Here is a 15,073-nt window from a genome sequence, read left to right as displayed (position 1 = left end):
TTAACTGCTGTCTTCATTGTATTTAATCCAAAAATAGCCCCTTTTTATATAGTTACACCAGTAATGAGAAGAAACTAAGTGCTCATCACAAAACTATATGGTTGTTTAATGGCATGGGTCTTTACTACGGTTCCCCGCCGCCCCCCCCCCCCCCCCCCAAATTTGAATCTAGCAGGGGCTCTTTAAAACTAGTTCTTCCAGTATTTCAGTCGAGTCATACTACATCGTTTTTTCAAACATCCTTTTAATTTTCAACCTGACCTCTAGCAGCTGTGCAGATTTTCCTCAGTCAAAAGGTCCCCTCCCCGCCCCAACTCTTCCTCCCCTCCGTGCTTATTTTGAAGTAACATCGGAGGAAAAAAAATTGTAGCTTAAGGACAGAATTTTCTTTTTCTCCTGTTAAGTGCCTGATGGTAATTGTAGAGCCTGGAGTCAGGAACATAGTTTCGTACTCAGCATTGGAAGGGCTCCTGCTGCTGTTGCTGCTGTGTAACTAGGGCTGGAGCTGCAGTGTGGGTCTGTGCAGCACTGCAGAATCCACACCTAAGGAAGGAAAGACACATACACTCCTTTGGACATATAGGAAGCCTTGGACCGTCATTCGGTAAGCCAATTTTTTATCCATTTTCTTAATAATTGTGTGAAGGGGATGATAATGAAAAAGAGTGTGATAGCAGACACGTTTAAAATGGACTGCTAATTGCTCTTCCTTTTGGGGATTTTAGATATAGCTGGTAGTGCTCTCGGCATGCTGGAGATTAAGCTATTCTTGTACTTAGAGCACTTTATTAATCATAAATGAAGATGAATGCAAATATTTTAATTGTGATTTTTTTAAATGCTTCAAAATATCCAGCTCCTTTCCATTGTTTCCACCCTTCGATATACCGTAAAAAATAAAACATACCCAATAAAAAACGCCCATTATACGCAGCTCCAATTTTTTTCAATTTTAAAGCACCCAGAAGAAGCGGTATGTTTTTTAAGGTGCATTTACATATAACACTGAAGCAGCAGGAGATGACAGCAGAAAGAGTTAAACTCCCATAATCACAACCCAGTAGGGAGAGAAAATAAGCCGAAAGGATAGATGAATCTCTATTTGTAGAATGACACGCTTCATTTTCAACATTTCTTCAAATAGGGGAGGAGTGAGGGAAGGACTACATTTTAATTAGGACATTTTTGTGAAGAAAGGACTAAGGCGGTGGGAGGAGTATGTTATGAGAAGGGATGGAATGAAGTGAAGAGAATGTGCGAGGTGGAGGAAAGGAAGTGACTTGTTTGCGTGGGACTGGAAACTAAGGGAAATATGGGTGGGGTGATCGAGTTAGTCGTGTTGTGGAGGTGCTTGGGGGAGATGACCCAAAGGCTTGTGAATGAGAAGAGTGGAGTAAGGGAAGAGTGTGCCTCTGGACGAGATATTGCTGTGGGGGGGAAATGGGGGAGGGAATGAATGCAGACAGGATGTGGACATATGTAGGAGAGCTACTAGGGGTATAGGATTTAAGGGGAAAATCTGAACCGAAGGAGTAAGTGACAGAGGGTGACCTAAAATCACTAGTTCTGAAAATCTCGTGCAGGGTGCTGCTGTTATAAAGTTTTTAAGGGTCCGTGTGTGGTTGGAAGAGTGGTGCCACTGCCTCATCTGCCTTGTCCGTGGTCACTGGAAAGCTCCAGCCTCCACCTTTTTTTCCTTTGGACGTTTGCCCGGAACAGCATCGGTGGAGAGGCATCCCCATGATAAGAATGTCAGGATTGATGTCTCGCCTCCTAGTGAGTAGGTGTGAGAAGAAGAAGGCTGGCTCCAGCTCTCTGGGACTTGCTTTCAGTGTCCTGTAGTTTTTAAGGGCGGCCCTCCCGGGCCCCCCCTTTTTTTTCCCGACGCCAGAGTGCCGTGGGCCCAGAGGCTTGGCCTTTAAATCCTGTGACCCAAAGGTGGTCACTGGACATTTCTATAAGGTGAAATGAAGCTTGAGAGCTCAATAGGCACCGGTCGATTCCTTTAGGTGAATGTCCGTCTCCCCGTCTAGACTGTAAGCTCACTATAGGCAGGATCTGATGACTCTGTCGTACTCTCCCAAGCACTTAGTACAGTGCTCCGCACGGCGTAAGCGTTCAGTAAAAGCCGTCGATGGATTGATAGAGAGCAGAGCGTGGTTTAGGAGCTGCGGAGCTTAAGCCGATTGTAATGGGAAGAGATTGTAACGTGTAAAACTCTATGGTGTTTCCAGTGACAGTGTATGGACAAGCTGGACAGTGAAAAACCAGGATAGAAAGAACATCGATTCTTTTGAAATGTGGTGATGGAGAAAGCTTTGGCGAATACCATGGACTGGACGAAAAACAAACAAATGGATTTTAGAGCAAATTAAACCCAAGTGGTCTTTGGAAGGCCAAATGACTCCACTTAGATTAGCCTACTTTGGACACATAATCAGGAAAACTAATTCTCTGGAGAAGACACGAATGCTAGGAAGAGTCCAGGGAAAACGTGAAAGAGGCAGAGCGGCAGCTAGGTGGATTAGAGACCGTAACGACGATAACGGAAGAACCATTAGAAAGGTTGCGGATTATGGCAAAGGACAGGACGTTCTGGAGGAAGTAGCGCTTAGTACGGTGCCGTGCACACAGCAAGCGCTCAATAAATACGATTGAATCGGAAACGACTCGATGGCACATAATAATAACGTGAAGAGGATGGCCCCCAGGATGGGGGTCCATTTGGGTTGAGGGAGAAGGGAAAAGGGGTGCCGTGGGGGTCCTGCTGACCCCTCTGCAGAAAAAGGGTCCCTCTGGTCCTTCTTCTCTGATGGTTGTCCCACCCCCTCGGCCAGCTAAGGCTGCTGCCGCAGGATGTGATGGATTCATTCATTCAGTCAGTCGTATTTATTGAGCTCTTACTGTGTGCAGAGCACTGCTTGGGAAGTACAATTCAGTAACAAATAGAGACAATCCCTGCCCACCACAGGCTCACAATCCAGAAGGCGGGGGGATGGGGTGGGGGGATGGGACAAGTAAACAGGCATCAATAGCATCAATATAAATAAACAGAATTTTAGATATGTACACATCATTAGTATAAATAAATAGAATTATAGATATGTACATATATATATACACACACACAAGTGCTGTGGGTGGAGGAAAGGGAGCGTGCTGCTCGTGCATCCCAACGGCGGCCTGGAATGCCCTCCCTCCTCACATCCGTCAAACAAGCACACATCCCCCCTTCAGAGCCCTCCTGAGAGCCCCCCTCTTCCGGGAGGCCTTCCCAGACTCCCTCCCTCTGCTCTATGGAAAGAGCACGTGCTTGGGAGTCAGAGGTCGTGGGTTCTAATCCCGGTTTCGCCACTGGTCAGCTGTGCGACCTTGGGCAAGTCACTTCACTTCTCTGTGCCTCAGTTCCCTCATCTGTGAAATGGGGATGAAGACTGTGAGCCCCACGTGGGACGACCCGATTACTCATGGATGGATGTGATGGATGCGTCTGACGGATGGGACTCATTTATATAGATTATTTATTACCCTATTTATTTTGTTAATGAGGCGTACATTCCCTCGATTCTACTTATCTTGATGATGTCTTGTTTTTGTTTTGTTCTGTATTGCTCTGCCGTCTGTCTCCCCAGTTTAGACTGTGAGCCCGTCATTGGGCGGGGATGGTCTCTGTTGCCCGAATCGCCCATTCCAAGCGCTTAGTCCAGTGCTCTGCACATAGTAAGCGCTCAATAAATACGATTGAAGTTCACAGCAATATCTCTTGTTTTGTTTTGCGGTCTGTTTCCCCCGGTTAGACTGTCAGCCCGTCATTGGGCGGGGGTGGCCTCTCGCTGTTGCCCACATTGTCCATTCCAAGCGCTTAGTCCAGTGCTCTGTACATAGTAAGCACTCAATAAATACGGTTGAATTAAATTCACAGCAATATTTCTTGTTTTGTTTTGCTGTCTCCCCCCGGTTAGACTGTGAACCCGTCATTGGGTGGGGGTGGTCTCTCTCTGTTGCCCAAATCGTCCATTCCAAGCGCTTAGTCCAATGCTCTGCACGCAGTAAGCGCTCAATAAATACAGTTGAATGAATGATTGAAGTTCACAGCAATATTTCTCATTTTGCTTTGCGGTCTTTCTCCCCCAATTAGACTGTGAGCCCGTCATTGGGCGTCCCGTCCATTCCAAGCGCGCAGTCCAGTGCTGTGCATGTAGTCCCCAGCGCTCTGCACATAGTGAGCGCTTAACAAATACCAACATTATTATTATTATTAGAGAATCCCCACTCCAGAATCCCGTCTCTGCCCCTTGCCAGCTGTGTGACTGTGGGCAAGTCACTTCACTTCTCTGGGCCTCAGTGACCTCAACTGGAAAATGGAGATAAACTGTGAGCTTCACGTGGGACAACCTGATTCCCCTGGATCTACCCCAGCGCTTAGAACAGTGCTCAGCACGTAGAGAAGCAATGTGGCTCAGTGGAAAGAGCCCGGGCTTTGGAGTCAGAGGTCACAGGTTCGACTCCCGCTCTGCCACTTGGCAGCTGGGTGACTGTGGGCAAATCACTTCACTTCTCTGGGCCTCAGTGACCTCAGCTGGAAAATGGAGATAAACTGTGAGCCTCACATGGGACAACCTGATTACCCTGGATCTCCTCCAGCACTAGAACAGTGCTCTGCACATAGTAAGCGCTTAACAAATACCAACATTATTCCCCTGCAGCATGGCTCAGTGGAAAAGAGCCTGGGCTTCGGAGTCAGAGGTCACGAGTTCGACTCCCGGCCCTGCCACTTGTCAGCTGGATGACTGTGGGCAAGTTACTTCACTTCTCTGGGCCTCAGTGACCTCATCTGTAAAATGGGGATTAACTGTGAGCCTCCCGTGGGACAACCTGATTCCCCTGGATCTCCCCCAGCGCTTAGAACAGTGCTCCGCACAGTGTAAACGTTAACAAATACCAACATTCTTCCCCTGGGATCTCCCCCAGCGCTTAGAACAGTGCTCCGCACGGAGTAAGCGCTTAACAAAATAGCAACGTCAGCGCTCAAGAAATCCCAGGGAAGGAATGAGCGGGACAAGAGGGGGCGCCAGGTGATTCCCGTCCCGGGGCTGGGCTGGACGCCTCCCCCGCGGCTCCTCCCCCCCCTCCTCCCCCTCTCCGGCCGGGAGGAGGAGGAGGAGGAGGAGGAGGAGCAGGGGGCGGGGAGCGCGGGAGAGCCCGAGCCGGAGCCGGGGGGACGGCGGGGCCGCCGCACCGTCCGCCGAAAGCCCGAAAGGCCGCTGGCACAGAGTGCGGGGGCAGCCGGGGGTCCCCGCCCCCTGCCACACGGGGGGAGCTGCAGCTGCAGCAGGAGGAGCTGCAGCAGCAGCAGCAGCAGCTTGGGGGGGGGGGAGCTGCAGCTGCAGCAGCGGGAGCTGCAGCAGCCTCTGCAAGCGCCCTTGGCGGGGCCGCAGGAGGGAAGCACAAAGCGAGGTAACCCTGAGCACCGACGAGAGGTGGGCAGCCAGCCTCCCTCCTCTGCATTGGGGGGGGTGCACGGTTTTTTTTTGGGGGGGGGGGTCTGCGCGGGGAGGGGGAGGGGACAGGAGAGCTGAGCTGAGCGGGCTGCCTGGCGGCCGCGGGGAAAATCCCCCGGCGGGGGAGGAGGGGGCTGGGATTGCGCCTCCGGCCGCGGGGGGGCGCGCCTGAGCGGTGGCAGGAGGAGCAGGGGGTGGGTGTGTGTGTGTGTGTGTGTGTGTGTGTGTGTGTGTGGAAGAGCAGCCTGTGTGACCTTATAATCATAATGTTGGTATTTGTTAAGCGCTTATTTTGTGCAGAGCGCTGTTCTGAACGCGGGGGGAGATACGGGGGACATCAGGTTTGTCCCACGTGAGGCTCCCTGTGCATCCCCATTTTTGCAGCTGAGGTCACTGAGGCCCAGAGAAATGAAGTGACCTGCCCACAGTCACCCAGCTGACAAGGGGCAGAGCCGGGAGTCGAACCCATAATCATAATGGTGGTATTTGTTAAGCGCTTGCTATGTGCAGAGCGCTGTTCTAAGCGCTGGGGGAGATACGGGGTCCTCAGATTGTCCCACGTGAGGCTCCTTGTGCATCCCCATTTTTGCAGATGAGGTCACTGAGGCCCAGAGAAGTGAAGTGACTTGCCCCCAGTCACCCAGCTGACAAGGGGCAGAGCCGGGAGTCGAACCCATGATCTCTGACTCCCAAGCCCAGGCTCTTGCCACTGAGCCACGCTTATAATAATAATGTTGGTATTTGTTAAGCGCTTACTTTGTGCAGAGCACTGTTCTAAGGTCTGGGGTAGATGCGGGGTCAGGTTGTCCCATGTGAGGCTCACAGTCTTCATCCCCATTTTTACAGATGAGGTCACTGAGGCCCAGTGAAGTGACCTGCCCGCGGTCACCCAGCTGACAAGGGGTGGAGCCGGGATTCGAACCCATGAGCTCTGACTCCCAAGCCCGGGCTCTTTCCACTGAGCCCCGCTGCTTGTGTGTGTGTGTGTGTAAGAGCAGCCTGTGTGACCTTATAATAATAACGTTGGTGTTTGTTAAGCACTTACTATGTGCAGAGCACTGTTCTAGGCGCTGGGGTAGGGTACAGGGTCATCAGGTTGTCCCACGGGAGGCTCCCAGTCTCCACCTCCATTTTGCAGATGAGGTCAGTGAGGCCTAGGGAAGTGAAGTGACTTGCCCACAGTCACACAGCTGATCGGGGGCGGAGCCGCGATTCGAACCCATGACCTCTGGCTCCCAGCCCGGGCTCTTTCCACTGAGCCACGCTGCTTCTCTGTTCACCTGATGAACGTGTGTGAGTGTGACTTTGTGGACGTTCATTCAGTCCTGTTTCTGAGATTTTTCTGGGCAGTGCACTGATCGCTTTTGAAGGGGTGCGGGACGCTCGATAAATACGATGGAAGGAATGTATGCCCAGTGCGACTTAATAATGTTGGTATTTGTTAAACGCGTACTCTGTGCCAAGCACTGTTCTAAGCGCTGGGGGGAGATACAAGGTTGTCCCCACCTGGGGCTCCCAATCTCCATCCCCATTTTACAGATGAGGTCACTGAGGCCCAGTGAAGTGACTTGCCCATAGTCACCCAGCTGACAAGTGGCAGAACCAGGATTCGCACCCATGATATGTGACTCCCAAGCCCGGGCTCTTTCCACTGAGCCACGCTGACTTCGTAAACGTTCATTCAGTCGTATTTATTGAGCGCCCGCTGTGTGCCGAGCACTGTATTAAGCGCTTATGACCTGGTTTGAGGGGGAAGGGCAGCAGTAAGTGCTCAATAAATGCGAATGAAAGGTGTGACTTTATAAACGTTCACTGTCATATTGAGCGCTCACTATGCGCAAAGCACTGTACTAAGCACTGACGAACGGGTGTGGGGGGAGGAAAGGCAGCGTATGTGACTTTATGAACGTTCATTCAATCGTGTTGAGCGCTTACTGTGAGCAAGGCACTGTACTAAGCGCTTATGAATGGGAGTGTGGGGGGGAGGGCAGCATGTGTGACTTTATGAACATTCATTCAATCGTAGTGAGCGCTTACTGTGTGCAGAGCACTGTATTAAGCGCTTACGAATGGGTATGTGTGACTTTATGAATGGGTGTGTGTGTGTGTACATTCACAATTTCTCACGGGGCGGGAAATCTCCAGCAGGCGGGACAATTTCCCCTCCCCGGAGGAAAGGGTGAGTGGAGACCTGGCCTCCAGTCTCTGTCTCAGAGGTGCCCTTAAAGGAAGGACATAAACATATGGTAAAAGTGTATGTGAAGGGAGGAAAAGCAGTAAACTGGGCCAAGTCCTTGAGGACCCCAGGGAAAAGGGCATTTTTCATTTTAAAAAGCTCTGTTAAAAGCCAACCCCCGCCCCCTACCCCGCATCAGAATGTTTCCTGCCCAGGGTGACGGGGAAGATTTGGCAGCGGTTCTGATTTGTGTGTGTTTGGGGCACAACTTCTTTGAAAGTATATGTGGTTATAATCCAGGGCCAAACCGTAGACGAGTGAAATGAACTGGAGTTTTCTAATTAAAATGGTAAAGGTGACCTTAGGTGGGATATGTTGGTCTGCGGAGAGGAATTGCAAATGTGTGACATTGACAGGTTTAAATCCAAAATAAAACATTCATTTACCTTGAGTCAGGAGAGTTGACATTGACTCGAGAAAGCATCTTATTGGGGAGAAGCTGAAATCAATCGGGTTTCAGGAAGAGATCGAAAGTGATCGATTCCAATATATGCGACCCTAAAAATGGAAGGGCACCAATTGGCGTGGAGCCATCTCTTCTATATGCAAAGTTGTATTAAAGTATGTTGCAATCAGTTCTTTAGTTAACACAGTAAAACGTAGAGATGTGTTGCCGTGCATTCAGTTAAGGTAAGGTCGACCATCAATCCTAAATCATGCGGTCAAGACCTAGCCTGTTGGGTTTCTCCTCAAACCCCTGCAGTGAAGTTTTGAATGGGATACTCTGAGAGTTACACTTTCGTAATTTTGAAATCAGCGACAACAAAATCTTGACGTTAAAAGAATGATGTGAACCATTATCACTTTATAGCAGCCAGTTACTTGAGTTTGGGAGCACTCAGCTGGTTTTACAACCAAGACATGGATTGATGTATAATTTAGTTTCCTCTGTTTAAAGTAACTGAATTAATGTAATTAGGTGTGAGAGAGAGGTTAGTTTGGTTTGAAAGATATTTGACTTTTGAGCCTTCCTCTGAAATGTACCATCTGTGTCACTGCATGTCTATGGGTCCCTGGAAAATGATAACATTGCTTCTCTAGATTTGGGAGGCTATTTTTCTTTTCAGAGCTTTTTTTAAAAATTTGAGTGTATGTTTTATCCATTTCCGACTGATCTTGGTCCAAAGAAAATGAAAGAAGACTATATCTTGACCTGTAGATTTTAATCCTCTTTTTGTTTGATTTGGATTCCACAGCAGGGTGTCAGTATGGATTCTCAGTGTTGATGAAATTGAATTTTTCAAGTCAGCATCTTTCGTGATACTGACAGAACAAATATGGCAACAGCATGACATCAGACTTCAGAGTATATTAATAGTTTCCAGAGTTGTGGCAGAGTCAATCCTTTGTGACTGTGGGACCTAAACCTACCCCCTGGTTCATCCAGATTAGTGAAATGTTTAATCAGTGTCACCCATAACCCATAATTTAGATTCAGTGGCAAGGCCCATAATCAACAAGTAAGTCCTAAAGTATAGCCAATCTATGAGCATAGAACTAGTCTTTGTGACAGTGTAGTTTTGCAGAGCTTTGATGTGCAGAGAATGATAGAAAGATAAAATAGAGAAGCCCCCGAGAATTTGTTCTCTGACTAGTTTTGTCTAATATCTTCAGAAGTGCTCTAGAAGAGGGACTGAATAAGGAAATCTCCAAGTTTCAGATGATCCCGAGCTCTTTTGCGTGGTGAAACGTTGAGACGATGAGGATCAGCGGCAGAAGGACCTCAGTTAGGGTGCCAAAATTGCCTTATGAGCAAGGACATGATCTTGCACTTAGGAAAGACAATCCAAATGACAACTTCCTGTCCCATAATGATGGGGTTGTTTTCCAAGGGTAAATTCAAGTTGTAGCGTGCACACCTTGGCCAACCCCACATGCGTACATAAATCATTTTCTTCCAATTTCACATTGCATTTTATCCAGGTTGATGTGCCTTGTTGGAAGAAAGTTCCTTACTTTCCTGAGAGCATTTGTCCAGAATGGATGGGCAAAAAGTGCATTATAGGACAACTGACTACAAGGTGACTCACTGACTCAGGAAAAAGGCTTCAGGGTAATGTTGATTTCACATCATTGATCCAAATGTGCAGCAATAGCTAAGCAAGGCCAATTGAAATGCTAGGCATCAGTGTTAATGGAATAGAAAACAAAAGACATAGTACTGCTGCTACCTAAAACCACCCGGAATAGCGTGTGCAGTCCCCACACTGTAGGAAGAATATCAGAGTGATGGAGAAGCATCAGAGAAGGGCAGTCAAAGTGATCAGGAGAATGGAGAACCTTCTTTATGAGGAGAGGATGATTGAGTTAGGCCCCTTCGATCTGGAAAGATAAAGGAGGATATGATTGAAGTCTGTAGAATCCAGAAGGGTGTGATTGGGCACACACAAAAGTTGTCATTAAATTCCACAGTACCAGGACTAGCAGACACCTACTGAAGCTTCCGGGTGATAGGTCCAAATAGAAATTCTTATCCCCACAGCGTATGGAATTTATTCGGTAAATTGTACAGCAGAAATAGAAGATTTAATTGGGGTTTGGATAAGCTCATGGACAAGGATCCAAAATTGGTCATTAGAGGGATAGTTCCAGAAATTGAGGGGAAAAATTGGGAATATGTCAAGGAAAGTCCTTAAACATTAGATTGGATATCAAAAAGGGCAACCCAAGATTCCTCAAGCAGCATGACTATATGAAAGTAGAATACTGGGCTTGGATAAACCTGACTTAGTATGACCCTGTAATGACTTTTCTTATGTCTTTGTGTTTTCTTCAGGCTTACTGCTATTCTATAGAACAGTAGTGATTTTTGGAAAGCTTCATAATCACCTGCGGGTCTTCTGGGGTTTAACAGTTCTTCCATGGCTCTCTCAAAGACTTTCAATTGATTCTCCAAACCCACTGAGTTGCAAGAGTTTCCTGACAAATTGGAAATGTTTAAATATATTCTATACTTGCCTCCAGGTCTCTTGTGTCTCCAAACATAATAATGTAATAATGTTGGTATTTGTTAAGCGCTTACTATGTGCCGAGCACTGTTCTAAGCGCTGGGGTAGACACGAGGGAATCAGGTTGTCCCCACGTGGGGCTCACAGTCAATCCCCATTTTACAGATGAGGTAAGTGAGGCACCGAGAAGTTAAGTGACTTGCCCAAAGTCACACAGCTGACAAATGGCCGAGCCGGGATTTGAACCCGTGACCTCTGACTCCAAAGCCCATGCTCTTTCCACTGAGCCACGCTGCTTATACACACACATACACACATTTATAGGTGCCTATTTATAGAAATACATATATGTGTATGTGCGTATACATGTCTATATGTAGCTACTATTATGATCCATCAGTCATATTAATTAAGTACTTCATATATAATTTATAAATACATATCATATTTATAATACCTTAGATACATAAATATATCTCATATCTTTCATATCTTATATACGCAAATGTATAAAGTTGTATTTGACGAAGAAGCCATTGACGGAAACCTACCTGTGAGTGTGACTGAAAAGGTGGGAATGCTCTGACCACACCGCATGCATCCAAAGATTACTGCTGAGTTCGCTTTTTATAGCACCTGACCCTTTTCAGTTTTGCTCCTTTGCTTCACAGTCTTCTAAAAGCTGTTACTTGAAATGAGCCATTCGTTTCTTGACTGCAGGGCACCAAATGGATCTGCCTACTGCAATTGTTTCCCAGCTCTGACGTTTCATTGACTGAGGTTGCACTTTGTTTCCTTAAAATATTTTCCCATGGCCTTAGCTTTCAGTTGCCCCATTTCAGTTCACCCTAACAGCTGCTGTTTAGGAATCAACCATTCTCCCTACATGTCACACCCAGTGAAGTTGTGTTGGGAGAGTGTAGCTTCACTGCCAACAGACTGACTTTGTTGTCTGTGATTCTGTCTTGTTACTTGATGGTGAGTGTGGCCCATTAGTGACCCTGATGGAATTGCTGAAGAAATTCATTCATTGTCGTATTTATTAAGCGCTTATTGCATGCAGAGCACTGTACTAGGTGCTTGGGAAAGTATGGTACAGCAATAAAGGGTGACAGTCCCTGTCCACAACGAGCTGAGTTGTCTGGTTTCTGTGATGGATCCAGACCTTGCAAACATAGGGAAGATTCGATGGTACTACAACTCTTAGACCTTCAGTTTTATCTGAAACCCTTTTATATGCCATTTCTTAAGCGCTTACTATGTTCCAGGCACTGTACTAAATTCTGGGGTAAATACAAACTAATCAGATTGGGCAAAGTCCATGTACCCCATGGGGCTCACGGACTTAATCCCTATTTTACACGAGGTAACTGAGTCTCAAAGAAGTTAAGTGACTTGTCCAAAGTCACACAGCAGACAAGCAGCAAAATCGGGAGTAGACCCTGGGTCCTTCTGACTCCCAGAACCTTGATGCCATATATCTTCTATATCCTTTCTTGACGGCTTTCAAAAGAATATGCTGGTCTTGTTGATTAGGTATTTCTGATTTTTTGGTCAAAAGTTGTCTTGTACTTCCCATGAAAGAGAATTCTTGGATGACATTCAGATTCATAGATCCAATTAAGATCTTTGGTTTTGTGTAGGATTTCCGTGGTCTAGCCTGAAGCATTCAGTTTTCTTTGAAATTTTTGTCAGACCATTGTTGACTGTGGAAAGTGATTGACAGTCATCCGTACGTCTGCTTGGGTGTGCTTCTAAAGTACACTTTAGTGCTTAGTAGGGTGCCTGGCAATTAGTAAGCGCTTAACAAATACCATTTTTAAAAAAAGCCTTCTTATAGTAACTCCTGAGTGCTTATCGTTAGGACTTTGGTGCTTGTAGCCTGTTGAATTGTTTTTATAGTAACTTGCTCAACTCAAATACATATCCACTTGCTTAATTATCAAAATGATGCCGACAATGCCCTACTAATGGTGATAGCAAAAATGAGTTTGACAGAACCACTGTTGTACAAAGGATCAGGCAAAACACCTTCAACTTTCTCACAAAAACCCTGTCATGCAGATTGGCTTTCACCTTCTTAATGAACCTCTTAGCAACCAAATCTGCTCAGTATTTGCCAAAGCCAAGTCTGTTTATGGTAGCAAACACTTTGTAGTGTCCACAAATACTGTAGCAGTCTTGATACAGCTTTCTGTACTTTTCCTAGAGCTCTTCGTACTTCAAAGATCATATCTGTTCTGTCACTTGGTCTGAAGTCACGTTGCTATTCAAGGAGTGCGTGATTAGTAATGATCCTTGGAAAACTGTCTGGAGAAACCGTGGTGGTTGGTGAGCATCATGTCAGCAATGGAGGGCAGTGAGAACCTCAACTACTCTACCCAGCTAGTTCTCTGATCCTCTTCTTAAATTTTTAAAGCCTTATCGCAAATTAATCAATCAGTCTATATTTTTCAGGTTCTTCAGGTTCCCAGTGAGGAAGGGACAGTATCTCAGATTGTGAAGGATAGTATGGATTATGCATATGTTCATTTAAGTGGTCACAGTGAAAGTGTTACAGAAATTTGTCAGAGTGTGTTCATAATGCAAAGCCATAATCTGAACCTCGGGTCTTAGGGAACTCTATCTTAGTATCATGTCAGGCATATAGCACTCCTAGTGACTTAGTGTCTGTTAAGCCAGTTTGTGTCATCGATTCATTATGTGGCTTCTTGAATCCTTCTCACCACTGAAGAGAAACCTGGATTTTTCTCAGCAGCAACATTAACTGGTGTTCAGTACAAATTTAAGATTACCAACACAGTAGTAAGCGGGAGTTCATGTAGCTTATGTTGCACCAGATTTAGCTGTGTAGTTTCTATAAATAAGATCATGTTTATGTAGAGAAAATGAGGTATGTTTTAAGCAATATTTAGGCTTGGCTATTGGAAATATCAGTGAGCAGTAAGTAGATTGGTTACTGGTGATGGTGGGCAAATTCGTATGAAACCTCAGTGACACCCAGCTTGCTGACCTGGCTCTCTCCACTCAGTCTGTACTTCACTCTGCTGTCCAGGTCACTTTCCTAAAATACCATTCAGCCCATATCTCGCCGCTCCTCAGGAACCTCCAGGGGTTGCCCATCCACCTCTTCATCAAACAGAAACTCTTTACCGTTGGCACAATATAACAGACACCTGTAAGCACCTTGTGGCCAGAGAACATGTCTCCCTTCTGTGTTGTATTGTACTCTTCCAAATGCTTAGTACAGTGCTCTGCACATAGTTAAGCACTTAGTAAATACCACTGGTAGATTGGTACTTGTTTAAGAAATGACATCAGTTATATTAATATCACTCTTCAACAGAAAAGCAGTCCATTGCTCTGAACTGTAATTTATATAGCCATAATAGTGAGGTCCTGGCCTGAGTGTAATTGTAATTCCAGGCTTTGTTTTTTGACTGTTGAAAACATGATATTTAGGATACAAAGATCCACGGTCTTGCTCATTATTTCACAGGAAGAGATAAGAAAAGATAGGCCTGTGTTTCCTCTTAATGATATTCTGACATTGTTTTAGTAACTGCTATAAAAGTAAAATAATGAAATTGAGGATATAAATGCACATATGTTCTCTCACATAACATCTTCTTCTGACAAAGTTCAAGGTATCCATCTTTAGGAAAATGAATTTTTGGTTAAGCAACATTACCAAAGAAAGGAGATGACAAGAAAAAAGGAAAAGAGATGCTTGTTCCAATGATGGAACATTTTTTAATGTTTTAAGGTCCTCACTCTGTGGTTTACTTTTAATCTAAGAAACAAGACTTAAAGTAAAATATCAGTAGTTTCATCCAAAGTGATATTTGGATTCCTAGTTTCAGTGAGTATTTTAAGATAATTAAGTTACCTTAAGATCACAATATGGTACAGAACAAGATTATTTTGGTCCCAGAGTTTTTTTCTGTATGTTTGTTACGCACCGTTTTACACACATTTGTAGCCTCCATTAGCTCTAAGATCTCTAAGATATTATTTTAGTACTATAAACTACAGCAGTAATTTGCTGAATAGAATCATACTGGTGCTAATATTTTCTAAGGTACTTAACACAACTTTGGCTCGAGAGTAATTGATCCAGTGTACCTTAGTAATTCAGTGGTGATAAAATGATCAGTCTGTAGAATTTAATAACTTGTTTTTGTTTGTTTGATTTTGCTTGTTAGGAAGAAGACATTGTCCTGTTTCTGCCAGAAACAAAACATCTTTACACCTCTATAGGGTATGAATGCTTATATACATATATACATATATATATAAACCATTTGAAGTTTGAACTGAGCTCTCAAACTACACTGCTATTTCCTTCTAAATTACTAAAGGTTTTACTAGCGTTTATGTAAAAACAT

General features: G+C 45.4%; 1 protein-coding gene across 16 annotated transcripts in view; it reads left to right on the top strand.

Annotated features, from left to right (window-relative positions):
- The first annotated feature begins 317 nt into the window (after positions 1 to 317).
- Positions 318 to 15,073, top strand: part of ADD3 (adducin 3) — a 118,045-nt gene continuing 103,289 nt past the window's right edge. For 8 of the 16 annotated variants that reach the window (XM_029080470.2, XM_029080468.2, XM_039914288.1 and 5 more), the window contains exons 1-2: positions 318 to 604; positions 14,891 to 14,946. The gene's annotated coding sequence lies outside the window, so the exon portion shown is untranslated. Of the gene's footprint in view, positions 605 to 5,373; positions 5,481 to 14,890; positions 14,947 to 15,073 lie in introns of those variants that run through there. The other 8 variants (XM_007667672.4, XM_007667661.4, XM_007667674.4 and 5 more) reach the window with 6 other exon arrangements.

The sequence above is a fragment of the Ornithorhynchus anatinus genome, chromosome 16, assembly GCF_004115215.2.
Source record: "Ornithorhynchus anatinus isolate Pmale09 chromosome 16, mOrnAna1.pri.v4, whole genome shotgun sequence".
NCBI classification, from domain to species: Eukaryota; Metazoa; Chordata; class Mammalia; order Monotremata; family Ornithorhynchidae; genus Ornithorhynchus; species Ornithorhynchus anatinus.
The sequence above is the reverse complement of the archived record's forward strand: the minus strand, read 5'-3'. Positions and strand labels throughout refer to the sequence as shown.